The sequence below is a fragment of the Sus scrofa genome, chromosome 6 (genome assembly GCF_000003025.6).
Source record: "Sus scrofa isolate TJ Tabasco breed Duroc chromosome 6, Sscrofa11.1, whole genome shotgun sequence".
Lineage (NCBI taxonomy): Eukaryota > Metazoa > Chordata > Mammalia > Artiodactyla > Suidae > Sus > Sus scrofa.
Window position 1 is genome coordinate 24,330,990 of NC_010448.4, and position 24,146 is coordinate 24,355,135.

Genomic DNA, 24,146 nt, shown 5'->3' on the forward strand with positions numbered 1-24,146 from the left:
GGCACATTGGCCATCTCTATGCTTCAGCTTCATCAAGTTCTTCTCCAAACCTGGACTTGTGCATCCACTCTTCCCCCTACCTCTTCTCTCTCCTCTTTTCATGTTGTCAATTCCCTTTCTTCCTTTAAGCCTCATCTTGACAACAGCCTCTCAGACACCAGTGAACAGTTGTTATATATTGTTTTTACAGTGCTTTCTATTAATCCTTGATACACTTGAGGTAAGATAAAAAGTGCTCTTAGTACTTAAATACATCTGTGTCATTCTTCCTTAATTATCCCTTTCACCTACTGGGCAGTACGCTCTGTAAGAAATATGTATTGTCTTCCTCAGAGCATCCTTTGCAAGAAACACAATTGCAGACACATGGTAGAAATTCATGAATATTTCTAGGATTGAATAGGACAAAGTTATACTCTTCCCAAAGAATATCCAAATAATTACTTACGGGGCAGAAGAGCTTAATGATTAAGACTTCAGGCTGGGGGGGTCAAGTTCTGTTAAACACCTAATAGCTGTGTGATTTTGGGAGAAGCCACTCAAACTTAAAATTTTCAGTCTCATGTTGCATGGGGTTAATAATCACATCTCCCTCCTAAACATAGCATGGCAATGAGAAGAATTACATGTAGATCTCTGAGCACAATTCCTAGGACAGTTAGCTGTGGTTGGTTAAGGTTGTCTTTCAAGAGTCCTATATGGGCTGATAAATATGGAGTGCTAGCTACTGGTTGCTGGGATGAATGGGTTGCAGTCACAATGTACAGACACCCAGGCAAAGAAAAGTCTGAACTAGGAGTCAGCATATGTGTATTTCACTTCTGTTTCCACCAAGGAGTGTCTTTGTGGTGCCATGCAGCTGTGCTAATGAATGAACATCTTTGAACCTCAGTTTCCTTAAATATAACAGAAAGAAGTTCAAGCAGGATCTCTCTTGCCTCGCATTCAGCACTGAAACATTATGGGTCAAATATGCTTTGTCGAGAAGACCTTAAATTCTGTAATATTATTTGAGACACGTTTGGAGTATCTGCTAGTCTCACAGTTGCCCTACAGCTCTGTTGATGCAAGCAAATTGAAGAGGAGAGGCGAGGCTATTATAGAACAGGATCTGGGAAAAGGGGACTCATTTGACCTGAACTGTCTCCATCGATACCCATCCCATGGTGATAGCTCAACTCCTCATTTGACAATGTAGACAGAGCCCTGAGGAAGGTTTGAGGGCAAATACAGATTGAGATAGTGAAACTTGCAAAATACATGCTCACTGACTGTTTGATGATAGGGGATTGTATGCTGGCTGAGAGCATCGTGTTTTGATGTAATGTAGTTTAATTTGCTTAACTTTCAGCTGGCAGTATCTGCCGATGGTTTTGATTATACAGTCAAAATGGAAGTTTTCAAGAAGAGCACCAAATTTATGTGTGGATTGCAATGGAAATGTAAAGTGCCTCAGTTCCAAATGTTTTCTATGTCATGTGGCAGACAAATGGGAAATGATTTTATGAGTTAACAAACCATGGCAATGGAATTGGAATTAGAGGCCCGTTTTTTTCGGTATGGTCTGCTATAGAGTGGTTTTGCATGAGTCACCAATATATTCTAACGTTTTCCGTGTTTCTTGAAAATCTCACCATCTCTTGGCATCCTTAAAATTCTTCAGATATGCTGCCTTCCTTAGCATTTGCAAGACTTTGCACTGGCTGCTCTCTCTCCTTAGATCCCTTTCCTGTCGTCCCCATTTTAGTGGTGGTGGTGGTGGTGAGGGGGGCCTCTGGTTAATTTCTATTTAACTTTTGGGTTTTAAATTTTCATTCTTCAAAATGGACTTTTTTAAAAAAATCTTTGATCATTCTAGCATCTCCCTCCTTATCTCATTTCAACTAGTAATTATTTTCAAAAAGGACTTAGCACAATTACAATTGGTAATGAGCTATTTGTTCACAAATATAGCTTCAATTTCTGTCTCCTTTCATGAGACTAAAGAGACTGTGAACACAAGAATTACTTCTGCTTTGTTCAGAGCTGAATCCCCAGCAAAGTTCAGAGCAGACACTCAGATCCCTGGACCCTGAAGTACTGGGTGACATATTATCTGCAAGGCCCACGGTGGATGATCAATAAAAACACTCTTTGAAAGCTTGACTTGGGCAAGTCACTCCTCTGAACCGATTTTTTGTCTTCCTTATCTAAAGAAAGTGTTGAATGAGATGATTCCTCGTGTTCTATTAGAGGCTAAAGAGGCATTATATTCTTTGTGAAGAACTATTTTTGGTCTGGAATGGATAATCTTCCTTCATTATTGTCTGTTTAAAACCTGTTCATGTCTCTAATTCACTAACCGTAAAACCATCTAATCTCATGTTCTTCTGAATTTCAGAAATGCACAACAGTAGATTAGAAGGTGTTCTGAACAGAATTCCTAAACTTGATTCTGTCCCCAGGTGACTGTTCAGATCCGGTAAATGATGGGGCATCTTCCGGGGCTTAGGTAAAGTGTGCTTTTCTTGGATGTACAATGAGACGTGATACCAAAGACACTGTTGTTCTAAATTTCCCCAGTTTAAAACTGGTTTTGTAACTGGAGCAATCAGGCAAGAGGGAAAACAAGCACATGGGGAGAGTTCTTGCCGATGGTGACAAAGCCTTGGGAAGTGTCAGAGGTAAAAGACCTATTGTTAGTGAGAAGTTGCTTGTGGCAGTGCCACATCTCTGGGGAAGAGGCTGAGGTTGAATCTTATCTTGGGCAGTATTTGAATTTGATGCATCGCTGGGTGAGTGGGAGTGGGGTGCTCTCTAACTTTTGCACACCTGTTCTTTTTGTGAGATTAAAATATCCACTTTGTTACTTTCATGTCTATTTAATTAGGGTATACTTAGATATCTTAGGAAAGGCAGGTAAATCACATCCTAAACTAATGTGACAGCAGAGACAAATTATGCTTACCTGAATATTCAAGGCTTTTTCTGATGAGGCAGGTTACATGAGAAAATGTAAGTTTGTTTATTCTTTAAAGATAGCAAAATGGCAGTTTATGCAAAGTGAGATTCCCAAATATAAAACCCCAAGATTTTATGATGCTAACTACATTTTAATCAGGAGAAGAGATCCCCTAAACAAAAACCCTTTAGTTAATTTAGATGTGATAAGACACACAGAAATACACTGATGTTCACTGTAAATTCCATTCTCGTATTTGCATTACAGAATATTTGCTGCTATAACAAATAAAGAAACAGAGTGAGTTAATGTTAATAGCACGTCTTTTCCTCTTCCTTTTTCTGGAATTCAAGAACCAAATGTAGGAGAGAGAGAAGCCCTGGAAGGCACTTAGAATTCAAATGTATTTATAGGAGCATTAGTAAAATAAATAAGAACATTCTTATCTCACCTTACAGGGTTGTCTTGAAAGTCTCTTGATGAAAGCAGGAAAATGAGTCGAGAGGTTTACTAATAAATGGAGAATACAGATTTGGAAAAGGCTCATGCCTGTTACTCGATTTCCGTGTCCAACAAGCTCAACTGGGAGTTAAACGCAAGTCTTGGTGAGTAAATGAGAACAACAGTGTGCCAATGAGAAATGAGAGAAAGAGTCCTTGCACCCAGACCTGAGAGGTGCAAAAAATATGATGGCGATTGTTGTGCTAATGTTTGCCGGAGGTGTCCTACAAGCCTGAGCAAAGTCAATTTCATCTCTTGAAGTCTGCTCCTTAATTGACACAAAATGCAAGTCCCTGGAATGAGATTTGGCTGCTACCTTAAGGGCCGTGGGTGCTTTATCTTAATGTTTTATTGATGGAATTCTGCCATGCCCATCACAGGGACAGCATCAGGAGACTCATTAGTGAAGCTTGCTCTCAGTTCCAAAGATCCTTTACCGATCCTCTTTGCTAGTTTAAAAAGCAGTTAAAGAGAAAGAGAGTGATGGCAGCAGTGGCTAAAGGGTTATTTTCTATAGGAAATCATGAACTGCTTTTGGCGTTTCCTTTTTGGCCCTAGTATTTTATTTCATTTTCTACTTTTACCTGTGGTTTCCCAAGAAGGAATTCTACAAATTGAACCTCTCTGCCTTGACAGGATTTTTATTTTTCCTCTTAAGCTGTGGCCAGTGTACATTCTGACTTAAATATGCCGAAGACTTTTAACTTTCTGAATAATCTACCTTGTCAAGTTAGGGCAGTATTCAAAAAATGTACAAATTAATGTTTTTACAAATATCATGAGTTTATATATCCTACATATTCAGTAGGTATGTGTCCTTAGTTTTCTGAGACAGTCTTTCCCCACATAAACATAGATAATTTTTGAGAAGGATTGTTCACCGTTTAACTACATGTTCTTTGATCACTTTACTTTTATTTTATTTTATTTTTTTATTTTTTGTCTTTTTGCTATTTCTTTGGGACGCTCCTGCGGCATATGGAGGTTCCCAGGCTAGGAGTCGAATCGGAGCTGTAGCCACCGGCCTACGCCAGAGCCACAGCAACTCGGGATCCGAGCCGCTTCTGTGACCTACGCCACAGCTCACGGTAACGCCAGATCGTTAACCCACTGAGCAAGGGCAGGGACCGAACCCGCAACCTCATGGTTCCTAGTCGGATTCGTTAACCACTGCGCCACAACGGGAACTCCTGATCACTTTACTTTTATAGGATTATTCATGTAAACAGTCCAAAACTGGAAAATAGAATCCTTTCCTCAGGTAATTTCTGGAGTTTTACTATTGAAAATGTCATGTCACGTGCTAGCACTGTACATAGACACCAAGATATTTTAAAAAGACAAACACGTACAGTATGCAAAAGATATTGAGAGATATAAAAGTCTACATATACATGGATTAATAGGGTTAATAGAATTTAGAAAGAAAACTTGAAAGAAACATATGAGCAAAGATTTTCTTTTTTAATTTTATGGCTGCCCCTCTGGCATATGAAAGTTCCTGGGCCGGGGGTAGACTCCCAGCCACAGCTGTAACCTGCACCCCAGCTGTAGCAATGCTGCAGTGCTGGATCCTTTAACTCGCCATAGTCCTGGGGGTTGGGTTTGAACCTGCACCTCCACAGCAACCTGAGACACTGCAATTGGATTCCTTTTTTTTTTTTTGCAATTGGATTCTTAACCCACTGTGCCATTGGTGGGAAATCCATTAGCAAAGATTTTTATCCTCCTTTTAGTAAAAATATTATATCAGAACTGATTATAATAGCTCTATACATATGACATTTATAAATAATAAAATTAATTTTCATTGGTTTGCATCAGTTCAGGCACCTTCTAATAATCATGGTGAAATAGCAACAAAGTTCAAAGATGAAGAGTGTTTCTAGCCTTTGAGATGTATTTCTAGGCACCTGGCTTTGTTGCATCCATGACAGCTATTTTGCATTCATAAGCCTGTGATTAGATGTCCAAAACATGGTAAACTGATTTGAGTCAGAGCTATTCTTATCAGGTATGAATTAGAGACAGAATTATAGCCCCCTAAGGGTGGCCACACCCGAATTCCCTCCCAGTACATGTAAATATATTACTTTATATGACAAAAGACACTTTTCAGATGAGAGTAAGGTTACAGGTCTTGAAATAGGGAGCTTTCTCCTAATCACATGAGTTCTCTAAACTGAAAAATGATGGAAGAAGAGAGGTGTAATAATAAGAAATACCAGACTCGCTTTAGTGACTTTAAAGATACAGGATGGGGCCATTAGGCAAGGAAAGCAACGAATAGCCCTCATATTAAAAGCAGCAAGAAAGAAAAGGATCTGGTTCCTACAACCCCAAGGAACTGAATTATCCTAACAGCCCAGTGAGTAAAAAAATAGATTCTCCACTAGAGCCTCCAGAATGAGATAAAGTTTGCTGACACCTCAATTTTAGCCTGAGGAGATTTGTTTGAGATTTTAGACTTACAGAACTGCAAGATAATAAATTTGCGTTGTTTTAAGCTTGTAAATTTTGGGTAATTTTTGTTTTGTTTTGTTTTTAGGACAGCACCTGTGGCATACAGAGGTTCTCAGGCCAGGGGTCAAATCAGAGCTGTAGCTAACGCCAGATCCTTAACCCACTGAGTGAGGTCAGGGATCGAACCCAAAACCTCATGGTTCCTAATCGGATTTGTTTCCATTGCACCACAGTGGGAACTCCTGGGTAATTTCTTATATAGCAATAGACATCTAATATAGTATGTTACATGTTTCATTTGTCTTTTGCAGAGTGGACCTTATACAGTGTTTTCTGAATACCCATTGATAAATTAACTTTAATAAAGCTCTACAGTGAAAGTATAGTCATGAAATATTCTCATACTTATGAATTAGTCACATTAACAGGATCTGAGGTGGGATGTAGAGGATTGGGTTAGGATTTTTATTATTTTTTTGGCTTCTGTGCAGCTGATGGATCAAGTATTAAAATAATATTTTTAGGTTAAGCAAAGGGATTACAAAGAGATCTAATTGTGTTGAAATCAAATTTGTCTAAGTGTTTTAATCATGACATAGACATGTAAGTGCTTCCTCATTAACACATTAAAAATCTCTTAAGTACTATTATTTTTAAGTAGCATTATTGTAAGATAATATAAAACATTTATGGTAACCACAAAGGACAATGTATTAATAACTTAGTGGTTTCCTTCATTCAACATAAAACAATAAATATTAAATGGGGTGTATTTTCTTTCTCCTCCTAATTCACAGAACTCCTAAATTCTATCACAAATCTATGGATAAAAATTCATTCTCTGTGTCCGTGGGCTGATTCAACTCCAGATCAACCAGTGAAAACTGACCTCTTAGAGATGATTCAAGAACAGGTCTATTTTAAATACTGTTGGTGATTTATTTCTGAGTAATATGAATGAATCATTTTTATGAGCAATTGGAATTGTGTCGATAGGTTAAACCAAATGGCACTCTCTCTCTCTCTTTTTTTTTTTTTTTTTTTTGGCTGTGCCTGGGGCCAAGGATCAAATCAGCAGCGCCATATCTATAAGCAGAGCCGTCGCAGTGATATCACCAGATCTTTAATCTGCTGAGCCATGAGGAGACTCCAAAATGGGGCCTTCTTGCTTTACCTTTTATTAATGGTGGCTAAACTGAATTTTGCAATTTTTTTTCTTCCCTTTTACAGCTATACCTATGGCATCCTGAAGTTCCCGGGCTAGGTATGAAATCAGAGCTGCAGCTGCAGGCCTATGCCACAGCCACAGCAGCACTGGATCTGAGCTGCATCTGCGACCTATGCTGCAGCTTACAGCATACCAGATCCTTAACCAACTGAGCCACGCCAGGGATGGAACCCATGTCCTCACAGGACATTATGTTGGGTTCTTAACGCATTGAACCACAACGGGATCCCCAGAAATTTGCAAATTTTAATGATCTCATTTTCTTTCAACATCTCATATTAATCACATGGAAAAGTGCCCTAAAACCAACAGCAACAAAATAGGTGCTGTGTTATGTGATACAGATTTGATCAGTGCATTTAGAATGCTTACAAATGCAAATAAGTGAAATTAGGCATATAAAGAAGTGATTGATAATATATCAGATAAACTGTATGTATACTTTTTATGTGTGTGAGGAAGTGGTGGGCTTGGATGGATGGGGCAAACCAGAAACAGGTGTGATTAGGGACTGACTTAGAGAAGACAGCTGATTACTGAAGACTAGATTTTCAACCTCATGCTATTGACATTTTGGCCTGAGTAAGCCTTTGTCCTGGTAGACTGTCCTGGGGATTGTACGATATTTGGTAATATCCTGTGTCTTATCCACTAGATGCTAGTAGCACCCCCAGGTTATGACAAACATGTCCAGATAGTTCCAAATGACCCTGGGGAGCAAAATCACCCCTGAATGGAGAATAAGTGCTCTAAGACCACAGAACTCAAAGTGTCCTACAGGGCTCAACAGTATGTACTCGTTATAAATACATTGTCTAAACCCCCCTCGAGGAGTTCCTGTCGTGGTTCAGTGGTAATGAACTTGACTAGTAACCATGAGGACATGGGTTTGATCCCTGGCCTCGCTCAGTGGGTTATGGATCCAGTGTTGCTGTGAGCTGTGGTATAGGTCACAGATGTGCCTCAGGTCTGGTGTCGCTGTGATTGTTGCATAGGCTGGCAGCTATAGCTATGATTCAACTCCTAGCCTGGGAACTTCCAAATACCGCAGGTGCAGCCCTAAAAAGACTATAAAAATAATACCGCAGTCCAGCATTACTTAATTGAGAACTGCATCTGAGCCAGATTCCTCGATAATCTCTATGCACATAGATTTTGAGAGGCCTCCCAGAAATAGGAATAACATACACATTGGCAAGAGGGCATGGTGTAGAGAGATTCAGGTGGCCAGAGGGTAGAATAAAGATAGGACACAAGCTGGGGAATTAATTAAGAGTCAGAAGACAGCTCACCTTGGAGTTCCTGTTGTGGCTCAGAGGATCAGGAACCCGAGAGTGTCCCTGAGGATACAGGTTTGATCCCTGACCTTGCTCAGTGGGTTAGGGATCCAGTGTTGCACAAACTGCAGCATAGGTCACAAGTGCAGCTTGGATCTGGCATTGCTGTGGCATAGGCCTCAGTTACAGCTCTCATCGACCCCTAGCCTGGGAGCTTCCATGTGCTGCAGGTGTGGCAGTAAAAAGAGAAAAAAAAGATGACAGCTCACCTCGACACGCTCATAATAGCATCTCGATATTCTCTGGGGGAAAATAATCAATCCATGGTTTTAATCAGAGAAAAAAATCTGATCAGATTTGCCTTTAAAATATAACTATGTGCAGCTCTATTGTCACTTTAATTGAATGGTTAGAATAAGGAATGGGTGATTTATGAATTTATTTCATAACACAACCTTAAATTAGCAACTGTTAGCATTCCAGTTAATTGAAAAAAGATGACCTCTCTCTCTAATCAAAGCAGCACAATAACAGTACAAGCAATTGTCAGGGAGAAATGCAGAGAAGCATTCAGTATTTCTTTAAGAAGGAAATCGTGTCTAATGGCTGGAGAGACAGCAGGTTAAGATTAAATCTTTATATCATATTGAGATGAGTTTCCTGCTGTTCTAGAACTTAATTTGAGTTAATCATGATCTTTCCACCTTTTGTCATCCTTTTCTCCATAGCTGAATGAGTCTGTAGCACAGCAGCCTTACAAACAGGGAGGCCTGATTTTTGAGTTTGGCCTGGGGATAGAAAGTCAAAAGCTGGCAGAAGACAGATGCTTTGCAGAAGTGACAAATTTCGTTTCCTGGAGAAAGTTGCTGACTGCAATGTTCCAATTGGAGCAGCTTATCTGCCCCTCCAGATGTTGAAATAATGACAGATGCTCAGAGAAAGCTTGACAAGAGGAAGAAAAGAGCCTGCTGAAGAGTCCAACCTGTTTGTATGTGGGAGAATAAAAGTAACACTTACTGAGATCCGTATTCTGATGAGCTGTGTATATACATCTTTATACCCAAAAGATGGTGTCTCTGTATGCAAATCCACTGTAGGAAATTAGAGGATTTTGTGTTGTTGGATAGTACAGTATTAAGATTCATTTTTTTCCACAGGATTAATAAATCATTATATCAGTTTATTAAATATGAAACAATCTCTGGGTACCTGTATTGAATGACAGGACATCAGCTTATAATGACCAGAGGTATATGACTGCATTTTTCACAGCTGTGGCAGATGGGTGAGTTTCTTCCTGTGCACGAAATTTCCAGCAATAACTCCTGAAGATGTGTTCTAAAGTCATTAACTTATAGCTATGTATCTAAATGAAGTATATAATTTAATACATAGTAAACATGTGCAAAGAGATCTTTTTATTTATTTTTTTTTTTATTTTTATTTTTTTGCTCTTTCTTGGACCGCTTCCGTGGCATATGGAGGTTCCCAGGCTAGGGGTCGAATCGGAGCTGTAGCCGCCGGCCTACACCAGAGCCACAGCAACGCAGGATCCGAGCCACGTCTGCAACCTACACTACAGTTCACGGCAACGCCGGATCGTTAACCCACTGAGCAAGGGCAGGGACCGAACCCGCAACCTCATGGTTCCTAGTCGGATTCGTTAACCACTGCGCCACGATGGGAACTCCGAGATCTTTTTTTTAATCAGTTTAAATTTTGGGCAGCTGCATAATGCTTCACAAGCTATTGATCATGGTGATAGATTAAAGCATAAATAGGTAATAGAGTGAATAAAAGGATGAATGAGGAAGAGCTGTTTGATTAAAATGCACGTAAGTATATAGTGTTTGAAATGTCAGTGATAACAGATGTGTGTGTACATGTGAGTGTGCGTGGAGGAAAAAGCAAAATCGTGCTGTTCTATGTGTCTTTTTCTGGATTGCTATATCTTTGTTTTTTCCTCCCTGATTTTTTTTAAGAGGTCATCCACCTCCTGTGAGAGCAACTTGGTCTCACCAGAGGAAAACCACCCAGCTGTAAAATACGGTTTGCACGATGAGGGAAGGTTTTCTCCAAACATTTCACCTCCTAGGAGGTTCCTTTGTATTTAGTTGGACTGCTGCACGAACATCTTCACAGTATCCTTGGTAGTAACTTTTCATTCATGGCTGAAAAGCCCTTGTTACGAAATCCTTTCTGCATGGAGTTGAAATCTAACTCTCCATTGTGGACTCTGACTCCCACTCTTCAAGTAAATCCCTGTGACTGAATCTGAAAGCTGTATTTGAGCTAGATGAATGAGCAGGACAAAGGGGTACCTGGGGAATCCAGAAAGAGAGAATCCTAGAGGAGTAATGGGACAGCCTTTATAACCAGACTGGGATTGAGACAGAAAATTCTGTAGCTTCCTGATGATGTTTTGGAATGTGACACCTCTCAGATTTCCCTCAGTACCCCTAAATAAGCCTTGGAGGGGAGAGAGCCAGTTGGTTTACACTTGCTTACACCTGTCTCTGGTTTGAAAGATTAATATAAAGAAGTTCGATTCCCAGAATTTTTTTTGAGGATGTAGCTAGAGCTGCTTAGCCTCAGATACTAGTTTTTTCTCAAATCCTTAACTTGGCACTTAGGGAAAAAACTACAGTCATGAAGTGAGTAACAGCAATGGAAAAATAATTTAGTTTAAAAATTTTTTTCCTAGCGTTTCCATTGTGACTCAGCAGGTTAAGAACCTGAGGATGCAGGTTCCATCCCTGGCCTCGCTCAGTGGGTTAAGGATACAGTGTTGCCGCAATCTGCAATATAGCTCGCAGATATGGCTAGGAACCTGCGTGGTTATGGCATAGGCTGGTGGCTGCAGCTAAGATTGGAACCCCTAGCCTGGGAACTTCCATATGCCACAGGTGCGGCCCTAAAAAAGAAAAAAAAAAAAAAGAAAGAAAATTCCTCATGAGCCAACCAGAGAACATGCGTATGTATTGTCTTTGCTATCCGTTTAGCTACATGTTTGGTGAGGAGATAAGATATAGGCTATAGAACCTTAACAGTTAAAAATTATAGCTCCTCTAGGAGTATCTGTGTTGCAGGATCTGTATTCCAAAATGACTTGGCCAATTAATAAATCACATTTCTAATATGTGATACAGATAGCAGTATACTTCTTTTAGTATAGTAGATACCCCTTGGCTAAAATGCACCTGTTTTTGCAATAAAAAAATACATACACTATAAAATCCATATAAATATAAAAACCATATTTAAGTGTACAGTATTATTAACTATGTGCATATTATTGGCAGTAGGTCCCTAGAACTTTTTCATCTTGAGAATCTGAAATTCTGAATCCATCAAACATCGATTCCGTACTTCTCCCTCCCCTGGCCCATGACAACTACCATTCCATTCTACTTTCTGTTTCAAGGAGTTTGGCTGTTTTGTATGTCATATATAAGTGGAATCATGCAGTAATTGTCTTTTTTGTGACTGGCGTATTTCACTTAGCACAATGTCCTCAGAGTTCATCCTCGTTGTGCCATATAACAGGATTTTCTTTTTAAGGCTGAATGATGCCCCATTCCTTCTCTATACTGAGTTTTATTCATCTATTCATTTGTTGTTGGACATTGGGTTGTTTCCACCTTTCAGCTATCGTCAGTGATGTTGCAGTGAATATGAGTGCTTATATATGTGTATATATATTTTTTTTTCTCAATTATTTTGGGTATATACCCCAAAGTGGAATTTCACGATCATGTGGTAATTTTATTTTTAATTTTTCAGAAACCCTATACTGCTTTCCATAGCAGCTGCACCATTTTATATTTCCAGCAACAATGCACAAGGGTTCCCTTTTCCCCTTGTATCTCTGCAAACATTTGCTATTTTCTGGGTGTTTGTTTTTCTTCTCTTCTCTTTTCTTTGTCTTTTTAGGGCCGAACCCAAGGCATATGGAGGTTCCCAGGCTAGGGGTCGAATCGGAGCTGTAGCTGCCAGCCTACACCACAGCCATAGCCACACCAGATCCTTAACCCACTGAGTGAGGCCAGGGATCGAACCTGTGTCCTCATGGATGCTCGTCGGATTCGTTTTCACTGAGCCACGACGGGAAACTCCTGTTTCTTTGTTTTTAAGAATGATCAAGCTAATGATCGTAAGATGATACCTCATTTTGATTTTGATTTGCACTTCCCCATGGATTGGTGGTGTTTGAACATCTTTTCGTATGCTCATTGGCCATTTGTACATCTTCTTGGGAGAAATGTTTATTAATGTCCTTTGCTCATTTTTTGTATGGTTTGCAAATATTTCCTTCCATTCTATAGGTTGCTTTAATTTTGATTTTTCTAATATTTTGTATTTATGAAATAGGACCCTAACTTTATCTTGATCTTTTTTGGTCTTTTTTTTGCCATTTCTTGGGCTGCTCCCACAGCATATGGAGGTTCCCAGGCTAGGGGTCTAATCGGAGCTATAGCCCCCCGGCCTATGCCAGAGCCACAGCAACTCGGGATCCGAGCCGCGTCTGCAGCCTACACCATAGCTCACAGCAACGCCGGATCATTAACCCACTGAGCAAGGGCAGGGACCGAACCTGAAACCTCATGGTTCCTAGTTGGATTCGTTAACCTCTGCGCCACAGCGGGAACTCCTATCTTGATCTTTTGTGTGTTCCTCAAGGAAATCACAACCTAGTTTCAGTGGACTTTAATGGTGTAGAATTAGATTTAATACAAATACTTTTTCTACCACTTCTGCCTCTACCCATAGGTAGAGACATTCTCATTCTTTCCCTCCCTCCCTTTCTCCCCCACCCTCTTGCTCGTCTCCCCAGTATTTTCTAATCTGTATTGAATTCTCATTTGAAGTTTTCCCTTTTTCATAAAGCTAAAATTTATGGTAGGACACCTGATGATATTAATGAAAATATAATTGTATTCAGGGAATTGTATGAAACCCTCCAGTTTTCAAATTACAGCAATTAGAAATGCCATGGGACACAGTATAGGAATTTTGATGGCACAAATTGCACTATAAGATCAAATAAATACTTTACTTACACACCACATTGTCTGATCTGAAAATCTGGTCACATGGATGAAAAAGGATTCTTGTGCTTCTTCAGGAAGTAGTGACAGGCTGGATTGAAATTCTGGAATATTTTATGTTGATAGACCAAGGATGGAATACTTAGAATATGATAGTGCATAGAAATACCAGGCCCTATGAAAACACCTAAAAATAATAAAAAATAAATCCAATGAACTACAATTCAATAATAGCTATAGTGGTGCATAATTGTTTACTGTGTCAGTAATTGTGATACATGCTTAACTTGTAATGTGTCTTTTAATCTGCACCACAACCCAATGTGATTGAGAGTATTATCACTCTCATTTTGTAGATGAGGGTTCAAATGTAATGGAACATGCCCATGGTTATAACTATGGTAAGAGGAAGTGAGCGGACTTGAACTTGGAAGTTAAGCAGGTTCTGTGTGCTCTACTATACCCCACAACATTAACTACTCTTTTGTTTACCTGCTTTAATGGCCTAGATGGGCGTATCAGTATATAAATGAAAATTGTTAAATGTCAAAACTCTGAGATTAAGAGAATTTAATTAACCTATCCTTGGAAATTGATGGTGTTTGTCTATTTTGCAAATATGTACTGTCTAGAGCAGACAGTGCCTTTTGGTTGGAAAAGAGTTTTCATTAGAAACCTGGTTTGAAATAATTTGTCTTTTACAATGAGGTGAATGGACAGTGTTTCATGAGACCTCATTAAAATCAGGCGAGAGGGCAGGCATGTGTGTCACCATGTTGTTCTTGATAAAATGAAAATCATATGGGACTAATTAGAGTGATAGCCTTCATTCAGTTCCTTAGAGATTGTGAAATACTATGGTTATTTCCTGAATATCCAAGAAAATGTAAAACTTAGAGCTCATCTTTAGTCACTGAAATGTTCCAAGTGAAAAAGTAAACAAAATCCCAATTCTTTACTTTTCTCTGTTACTCCTGACCTGTGGGATGTCAGACGAGTTACATTAGGTGAGTTTCTCTATTTACAAAGCACAACATTTGAATGAAAATAGCTGTGTAGCTAGAGTTCTGTGTGTCAGTTTCGGCCCCATGCCCTGGAGAGCTCCCTTCTGTCACAGTGCCGTAGAGGAGAAATCTGCCAACCCCAAATGTCTCCTTGGCATGTGAATTATTTTGAGGGGAAACCAGGCCCAAAAGACTCTGGAAGAAGCTTTGACCTTGTCTCTAACTGCCTAAAGAATGTAGATACAGGGTCTTTATTCTGTTGAGGTAGGTTCCCTCTCAGACCACTTTCTGGAGAGTGTTTATCCTAAATGAGTGTTAAACGTTGTCGAAAGCTTTTTCTGTTAGCTCTTGAGATGATTATGTGGTTTTTATTCTTCTCTTTGTTAATGTGATGTACCACACTGATGGGTGGATACTGAAGAATCCTTGCCTGCTTGGGATAAATCCCACTTGATTATGGTGTATCATCCTTTTTCATTGGATTTGGTTCGCTAGTTATTTTGTTGAGGATTTTTATGTCTCTGTTCATACTGGCCTGTAGTTGTTGCTGTTTGTGATATCTGTGTCTGATTTTGGTATCTGGGTGATGGTAGCCTCTTAGAAGGAGCTTGGGAGTGTTCCTTCCTCTGCAGTGTTTTGTAAGTTTCAGAAGGAAAGGTGTTAAAGCTTCTCTAAATGTTTGATAGAATTGACCTGTGAAGCCATCTGGTCCTGGACTTTGGTTTGTTGAAAGTTTTTAAATTATAGTTTCAAATCCAGTACTTGTGATTGGCCTGTTAATATTTTCTTTCTCCCTTTTTTTTTTTTTTTTTGTCTTTGGTCCTTTTAGGGCCACACCCGCAGCATATGGAGGTTCCCAGGCTAGGGGTCTAATCAGAGCTGTAGCCACTGGCCTACGTCAGAGCCACAGCAATGCCAGATCTGAGCTGAGCATTTGACCTACACCACAGGTCACAGCAACACGGATCCTTAACCCCCTGAGCAAGGCCAGGGATCAGACCCACAACCCCATGGTTCCTAGTTGGATTCATTTCTGCTGCGCCATGACGGGAACTCCACCTGTTAATATTTTCTGTTTCTTCCTGGTTCAGTCTTGGAAGTTTGTACCTTTCTAAGAATTTGTCCATTTCTTCTAGGTTGTCCATTTTACTGACGTATAATTAATTGTAGTAGCTCTCATGATCCTTTATATTTCTGTGTTGTCTGTCGTAACTTCTTTTTCATTTCTAATTTTATTGATTTGAGCCCCTCCCCTTTTTTTCTTGATGAGTCTGGCTAAAGATTTTTCAATTTTGTTTATCTTTCAAAGAACCAGCTTCTAGTTTCAGTGCCCTTTTCTCTTGTTTTCTTCATCTCTATTTCATTAGTTTTTTTATGACTGTATCATTGATATACAGCAGAAACTGAGACAGCGCTGTAAATCAAAGTGACCCAGTCCTACTTATATACACATTCCCTTTCTTATATTATCTTCCATCATGTTCTATCCCAAGAGACTGGATATAGTTCCCTGTGCTGTACAGCAGGACCTCATTGCTTATCCATTCGAAATGTAATAGTTTGCATCTACTAACCCCAAACTTCCAGGCCATCCCACTCTCTGCCACTCCCTCTCTTCTCCTCCTTGGTAACCACAGCTCCATTCTCTATATCTGTGAGTCTCTTTCTGTTTTGTAGATAGGTTCATTTGTACCCTGCGAGTCCACATATAAGTGACATCATATGGTATTTTTCTTTCTGACTTACTTCACTTAGTATGAGAATCTCTAGCTGCATCTATGTTGCTGTAAATATTTCATTTATTTCTGCTCTGATCTTTATGCTTTCTTTCTTTCTATGAACTATGGGTTTTGTTTGTCCTTCTTTTTCTAGTTGTTTTGGGTGTAAGGTTAGGTTGAGATTTTTCTTGTTTCCTGAGGTAAGGTTGTATTGCTATAAACTTCTCTCTTAGAGCTATTTTTGTTGAATCCCATAGTTTTTTTTGGATTGTCATATTTTCATTGTCATTTGTCTCTAGGTATTTTTTAATTTCCTCCTTGCTTTTTTTCAGTGATCCATTGGTTTCCACATGTCCGTATTTTTTAACCTTTTTTTCCCTTGTAATTGATTTCTGATATTACAGTGTTGTGGATGGAAAAGATTCTTTTCATTGTTTGTTTTTATTTTTTTGGAGGGCCGCACCCATGGCATAGGAAGGTTCCAAGGCTAGGCATTGAGTTGGAGCTACAGCTGCCAGCCTACACTACAGCTCATGGCAACACAGGATCCTTAACCCACTGAACGAGGCCAGGGATCGAAGCCACCTCATGGTTCCTAGTCAGATTCATTTCTGCTGCAAAAGATTCTTGATATGATTTCAGTTTTCTTAATTTACTGAGGCTTGATTTGTGGCCCAGTATATGACTATCCTGGAGAATATTCCACAGATTTTGAAACTCTTGAAGTTGACCCAAATTATTAAATTTGTCAATTAAAATTGAAATTGGTGGATTTTATGGTATGTAAACTGAAACTCGGTAAAGTTGTTGTCATAATTTAGAAATTTTGACCAAGTGGGGATAAATTTTGAAAGACCTTTCCTAGTTCTGAAATCCTTTGATTCTATGATTCTAAGAATGATTTTTCTTAAAATTCATTATTCATAGCTTTTCCTTTACTTTTTAAATTAAATTGAGATATCCTTGTTAAGGATCTGGTCTCAACAAACATATTTATATCACTTGTTCTGAACAATGTACAAAATGATTGCATGACACTATTTCTTTCTCCTCAGGTCTAAAAATGCTTATCATCCTTTTCTTTCTATATGTCATGCAATTTACTCCGGCCAAATAAACTTCCTCCAAACAGAAGAATTAGAGATACAAATGGTGACCCTACCAAATTTTTCTCTGTCCTGTAAGTGATCTAATCCTTAAGATTTTGGTAGATTTACTCTTTTAAAAATGAGCTGTGGAGGTCTACCCCTTAAGAAGGCTGTGAAATATTATTGAAATATTATTATTTAGGGCTTCTGAAGGGAAAGAGTTCTGCTCTGTTTCATAATAATCAGCTTTTTCTAGGGGACAAGGAACAGTATGAATCATCAGTGTCCTAAGAAGACGTTATTTTTGCCTGCTAAAAATGAATATATGCATCTTAGCATTATTGTCTTATTTAGAATGTTAGGACTTATTGTCAGATCAACTGTACAGAAAAGAAAAAAAAAAAAGAGAGAGAGAGCTAAAGCCCACATGCACACACCGTCTTTTGCCACAACAATGCTTCTTTTATTTATTCAGTGATGCTCGAAATTCCATGTATCCATAATTAGAAGTGCCATAAAGTGAATACAACCTTGGCAAAGAAGATAAGGACTTTAAATTTCTTTTATCATTTTCCTTTCATTTTCTTTTTTCTGTACAGAGTGAAAACTCCATGAAGTGAGGAGTGGGGTAGGAGTTTGCTTTCTCTTGTATTCCTAGCACCCCTCAGAGAGCCCTGCTCAGTGGATAGATATTGGGGAATAAGAGAGTGAACAGTTTATACTACTATACAAAGTATACATGTCACAGTAATGAATCTTGAGGAATGAAACTGTGAATGAAACAGATCTGATCCCTGCTATTACGTGCTGGGAGGGAGACAGGTATTGCAACAAATTATGATGACCAAAGAGAATAAATAAATCATGTTTCCACTCTCCTTAGTTGCCATGTACAGCAGTGATGCTCATCCTCATTGCGTATGAGAATCTGTGAGGAACTTTTAAAAAAAGTACCAAAGTCTATGACCCACCCAAGGGCAAAGTTAGCATCACTGGACATGGCAGCAGGGCATTGAATGATTTTTAAACTTCGAGGTTATTCTGGTATATATATTTAGGTTTGATGTCTTCTGATCTCTGAGCTCATGATCCTCCATTCTGGATATGTATACAGATGTCCCTGCAGTCCAACAAGCTCTAGTAGCCTCTTACTTGTTGGCTTTCTCTACTCAGGAGGGGCACTCACCTTTAAACCCCAAAGCTTGGAGTTCCTGTCGTGGCTCAGCGCTTAACGAACCCGACCATTATCCATGAGGATGCAGGTTCAAGCCCTGGCCTCATTCAGTGGGTTAAGGATCCAGTATTGCCATGTGCTGTGGTGTAAGTTGCAGAAGTGGCTCGGATCTGGTTTGCTGTGGCTTTGGCATAGGCCAGCAGCTGCAGCTTTAATTGGACCCTTAGCCTGGGAACTTCGATATGCTTCAGGTGACATGGCCCTAAAAAAAAGATTTAAAGGAGTTCCCGTCGTGGCGCAGTGGTTAACGAATCCGACTAGGAACCGTGAGGTTGCGGGTTCGGTCCCTGCCCTTGCTCAGCGGGTTAACGATCCGGCGTTGCCCTGAGCTGTGGTGTAGGTTGCAGACGCGGCTCGGATCCCGAGTTGCTGTGGCTCTGGCGTAGGCCGGTGGCTACAGCTCCGATTGGACCCCTAGCCTGGGAACCTCCATATGCCGCGGGAGTGGCCCAAGAAATAGCAGCAACAACAACAGACAAAAAGACAAAAGACAAAAAAAAAAAAAAGATTTAAAAAAATAAACTACAAAGCTCACCCCACTACCTTGCCGACTGTTCACAGAGTCCTCAAGATCAAGCTGTATTGACAGAACATTTAATTTAGCAAATAATTCTCTATCTACAAAGTCTTCAGAAATAGAAATGTTCTGACTTCTCCCTATGCATATTGAATTACTCAACAGTTCTTTCATTCCCACTGTCTGTCTGACTGTATTTATTTATTTATTTTTGCTTTTTAGGGCAGCACCTGTGGCATATGGAGGTTCCTAGACCAGGGGTCAAATCAGAGCTGCAGCTGCTGGCCCACCTCATAGCCATAGCAACAGGGGATCCAGGCCGGGCTGTGTCTGCAACTTACACCACGGCTCACAGCAGCACCAGATCCTTAACCCATGGAGCAAGGCCAGGGATTGAACCCACATCCTCACGAATACTAGTTAGGTTTGTAACACACTGAACCACAACAGGAACTTACTGTATTTTTAAAGTCATTTTTCTCCATGTCAACAGCTCTGGTAAGACTTCATCGTCTGTGATTTGGTGACTGTATTGTTACCCTAGAGATTTCCCTCCTCTCATTTATTCTGCTGGGTACTCGCAGAGCAAAGTTATCCCCCTATAACACACATCATGTTATAGCCTGTGCTTTATAAACATAGTGAGTAAAGACAAGACAAAACAAAACAACCTTCCTTCAGAACAGCCTATTCTAAAAATGTTAGACTTCTTAAAGTAGCAAACAACTGCTTACGTAGTTTGAATCTAGCCTTATTTCTAATCTCTCTCTATCCCCGTCTTTTCTGCCCTTATGTCATTTACCTTAACTGAATCTGATTTTTAAACCTTCCCTGATTTCTATCTGCCACACTTCTGAACTCGAATGCCTCTGCTCTATGTCCCTGATACTCCTCACTACCTGTTCAGAAGCATGCTTGTTTTTCTTCACAGTCAATTTCAAGTGGAAGTTCCTTTGTGAACCCTTATTTATGTCTCGGCTTTTTAGGGATTTGAAGCATGCTACTGGTTTTAGCAGAGGAAATGAGAGTTAGTCCTAGCCCTTCCAGTCCTGATTATGTGACCAAAAATAAAGCTTATATTAAGTGATGGATTTCATGTAAATCTTACAGTTCCCCTCATTCCTCTAATAGCACCAGGAGTTTGCTTGAGTCATCGATTACTTACATGTGAATATTGGAAAAATTGTGGATGTGGAAAATGGACACAATAAGCCAAAATTCTGCAATAAGGTCAAAACTGGGATGCCAAACCTGATCATTGTAAGTCTATCTTTGAGATTTTTTCAGCATCATAAATACAGCTTACAAATAGTTTACTGTGCTATAGAATATAGAAGAAAAACATTTTAAATGAATATTCAGTGTGATTTGTGGAGAGACAGCTCAGAGGTATATATCTTGCAGTGGAACTGTTCTTATGAAATATTATTGTCCCTCAAATATATACACTCTTCTGTCCTTTTAACATATTTTTCTTGAACACTTTTCCAATAGTAGCGACTGGAGAATATATACTATGTAATTACTATAGACAATTTAATACTGTAGCTAGAACTGGCACCTGATTCATAACTCAAGGAACCACTGAAACTTTAAACAACCAGGGAGCCCACACATCATAAGCAACAGTAACTCGGAAAAGTCTAGGGGATACGTGGTAGGACGCTGTATCCTCACATAATAAAGCAGGTTATTAGATTTCCTAAAATAAGTAATCCCAGAAGAATGGCCATATATTGCTAACTTCATGAATCACCCTGAAGACCCACTTCTATTTAGAGAGTGAATCTCTTGGATTAGAAGATTTGCATTTAAATGGTCTATTTCTCCCTTGCAGCTACAGGTTTCTGCATAGGATAATACTCCTTTTTCTTTGTGCAGCACATACAGAAAGGATCCTAATAAATCCCATCATTGTGATGATCCAAGAGTTTATCAAAGGACTTTGAAGCTATTCTAACAGACCCATTTGAAATAGGTTTTCCTGTATCTCCTTTTGGGAGTTTTAAAATATATTTAGGATAATTAGCTATTTCCCTGCAGGCCATCTTTATGAATTTGAAAAAGATGCCATCCATTTTCTTAGTAAATTAAAGAAAAACATATTTGAAAACTAACTGCTAATTTCAATAGCAAAATAGGCAGTAGTTTAACACTTATAAAAGAGTTTCTTTCAAATACTATGAGCCTCTTAGTCTACAGTCATTATTTAATTAATTTTGTAAAGAATTAAAGAGCATATAACCTAGCATCTTAGTGTTGAAGAATTATTTAGAACCTTAGAAATAGCACTGATGCTGAAACTCAGCCTCTGCACTGATGCCAAATTCAATCTTGGAGACAGAGCTTTGCCAGGCAGAAGGGGACACAGTGGGCTCTTGCCTTCAAAAATTCTGTGTCCCAACCCCGGGGGATATGGTGAGGAATTTTATAGCAATGGTTCAAGGTCAGGGCTGCTGGTAAGGATCAGGTTCTGTGCAGGACCTGCATTTCTTTCATCAAGCCTCAGGTGGTCTCCTGATGACCTTCTCTGGCTCTTGAGATTATCAAACTGTGACTTCTCTCTAGAATGAAGAATACTAGATAGAAACATCTTCCATTTATTGGGGGTTTTAGTTCTGCAGAAGAATTTGAATATATTATCATAGGCATCCCTTGAGGGTGGAACCAGGACCTTGCCCTAAGGCTGCAGCATTACTTCTTGACACTTTCTCCTTTGTTTCTTCATCCCCTCTCTTCCCTGATGAGCAACTGCTTGAGCCTGCCCTTTGGAAAATCCTGGAGACTGAAGCCTATTCCCTACAAATAAGAAATAGGGACACAGAAAGACTAGTGCCCAGGAGCCCCACAGGACCCTGCTTGGTTTCAGCTGGGACTAGAAATTATCTCGCATATAATACAGTATGACATCCCAAGTTCAGAAGTTATTTGTCCAGTTTGCAAAAAGGGAGACTCATGACTAGACTAATTCTAAGTATCTGGCAACTTTTATGGCATGTTGTGGATATTTTATCCACATCACATGCTTTCAAGACCCTTCCGAAAGATAGTCCAATGTGCTATCCCTTGCAATGAGGGGTGCCTATAATGGAAATGTCTGTGTGAGTGGACGAAAGAGGAGGAAAAAGAGCTTTGTTCATATATCCCATCTCCTGGATTGTGTTTATGTGTATAAAACACTTCCAGGAGTTCCCTGGTGGCCTAATGTTTAAGGATTTGGCATTGTCCCTGCTGTGGCATGAGTTTGATCCCTGGTCTGGGAACTTCTGCATGCCACGGGTATGGCCAAAACAAACAAAAAATACCTCCAAACTTGAGCAAATGGAAGGACATACCCTCCGTTCTTCCTTAGAATGTCTCAATACCACAATTTCAAGTCTCACTAATAATTTATTTTGATTTCAATATGAATAAAAATTTATTTCCTTAGGGGTACTAAATACAACTTGTAGAAAAATAAATATTTAAAAATTGCTAAAAATGTGTAGAAATAATAAGCAGGGGAGCATCTTATCATATATTAAACATATCTGATAGCTAGTAGCTTCTTTTTCAAAACAAAAAATAACTCCAAAAAACAAGATAGTACTGTCATGTAAGTAGAAGAAATAGTGAAATAGAATAGGGTTCAAAAGAATTCATGAGTGAAGCTGAGCAAGTCCCCTGCAGGTCTCTCTCTTGTTTTGGGGAAACAGGCTTCATTCAACCTCCTCAACCTTCTCTGAGTCCCAAAGGGCAGATTCAAACAGTTGCTAATCAGCAAAGGGAGGGAATGCAGAAACAAAGGAGAAAGATTCAAGAAACAATGCTGGAGCTATGGGAAGAGTCCTGATTCCTTCTCAAGGAATATCTATAACAATGTCTTTGAATTCTTCTGCAGGAACTAAGGCTCCTTCCAGGTAGCGGACGGTAACTTCAGGCTGAGCAGAAGAGCCTGGACCTCTGCCCTGTTAGCTCACCACCAACCAGTCACAAGTAAGTCTGTGCACAGTAGGAGGATAACCAAGATTCTCACCCCCTCCCCAAATGATTAACTGTGATTAACTTTCCCTTGAAAAACTTATGCAGTCCAGCAGAATATTCAGAGTTTGTTCTTAGACATGAGTCCGCCTTGTCCCCAGGTTGCTGGCCTCCTGCGTAAAGCAGCCTTTCCTTTCCAAACAACACTTGTCTCTCAAGTATTGGCTCTGGAGTAGTGATCAGCCAAACCCAAGTTTGGTACCAAATTCTGGCACCTAACACGGGGCTGTGCTCTCACAGTGTCTGGCTTCTCCAGGTCTCCTGGACTAGAGCCATCAGTCACAGTGAAGCACGAGGATGACTGAAAGGAGCCAGCTGCTCATGGCTAGCTGCCCCGAGAGGGGGATTTGGGGGATGTTTCAGCAGCTGCTGAAAGCACTCGTTTTGGGATTCTCCCTGTTTTTCCCCTGCCTGCAAAGGCTGCTAACTCTTATTTTTGGTTGGTGGAAATGGATACGTGCATCTGAGATGAGCTTGTGAGTGGAGGACCGGTAAGTCCCATGAAGTGCATGTGAGCAGCCTTCCCTTTGTGCTCTCTGGGCATTTTACCAGTTGGTTCTGACATGCATCTGCCATTGAGGGCCATTTGTGCTGGGAAAGTGTTTGTTTGGGACCCTTTCCCGGTTATCTTTCTGGAGGATTTGTGATGGATCTGTCCTTTGATGTGTGAGTGTGCATTCCATTTGTATGATTGAGATTCTCATTGTCTTTTTGTTGAACGGGAGATTCTGGTTCAATTTCGCCTCACAGCCCCTTGGGGCACATTCTGGATGATTGGAAGGATTTTGATCCTATGATCACATGAGCCTATGACAAAAGAAGGAAAATGATTTTTTTTTTTTAAACACTGTGTGACCACAGTACTCTTTTGACTCCAGAGAAAATAGGTTAAGATGAAACAATTTGGAAATTCCAAAGCTGGTTCTTTTTACATATGTAATTAGAAAAAACTGGCTTGATAAAATATGTCTTCAGACTTCTGTCCTTATGGGAAAAAGTCCTTCTAAGAGGAACTTGCCTTTCCTGCCCCATGCCCTTAAAATAAAAGTATTCTGGGGTTCTCATCGTGGTGCAGGTCACAGCTGCAGCTTGGATTCAGTCCCTGGC

At 39.7% G+C, this 24,146-nt stretch overlaps 1 long non-coding RNA gene across 2 annotated transcripts in view; it reads left to right on the forward strand.

Moving 5' to 3' along the window:
- The window catches only part of LOC110261427, a 65,551-nt gene extending 56,113 nt beyond the window's left edge, over positions 1-9,438 (forward strand). Inside the window, exons 3-5 of one of the 2 annotated variants that reach the window (XR_002345510.1) lie at positions 3,400-3,546; positions 6,703-6,818; positions 9,139-9,438. This is a non-coding gene — a long non-coding RNA (uncharacterized LOC110261427). The remainder of the gene's footprint in view (positions 1-3,399; positions 3,547-6,702; positions 6,819-9,138) is intronic. The other variant, XR_002345511.1, reaches the window with a different exon arrangement.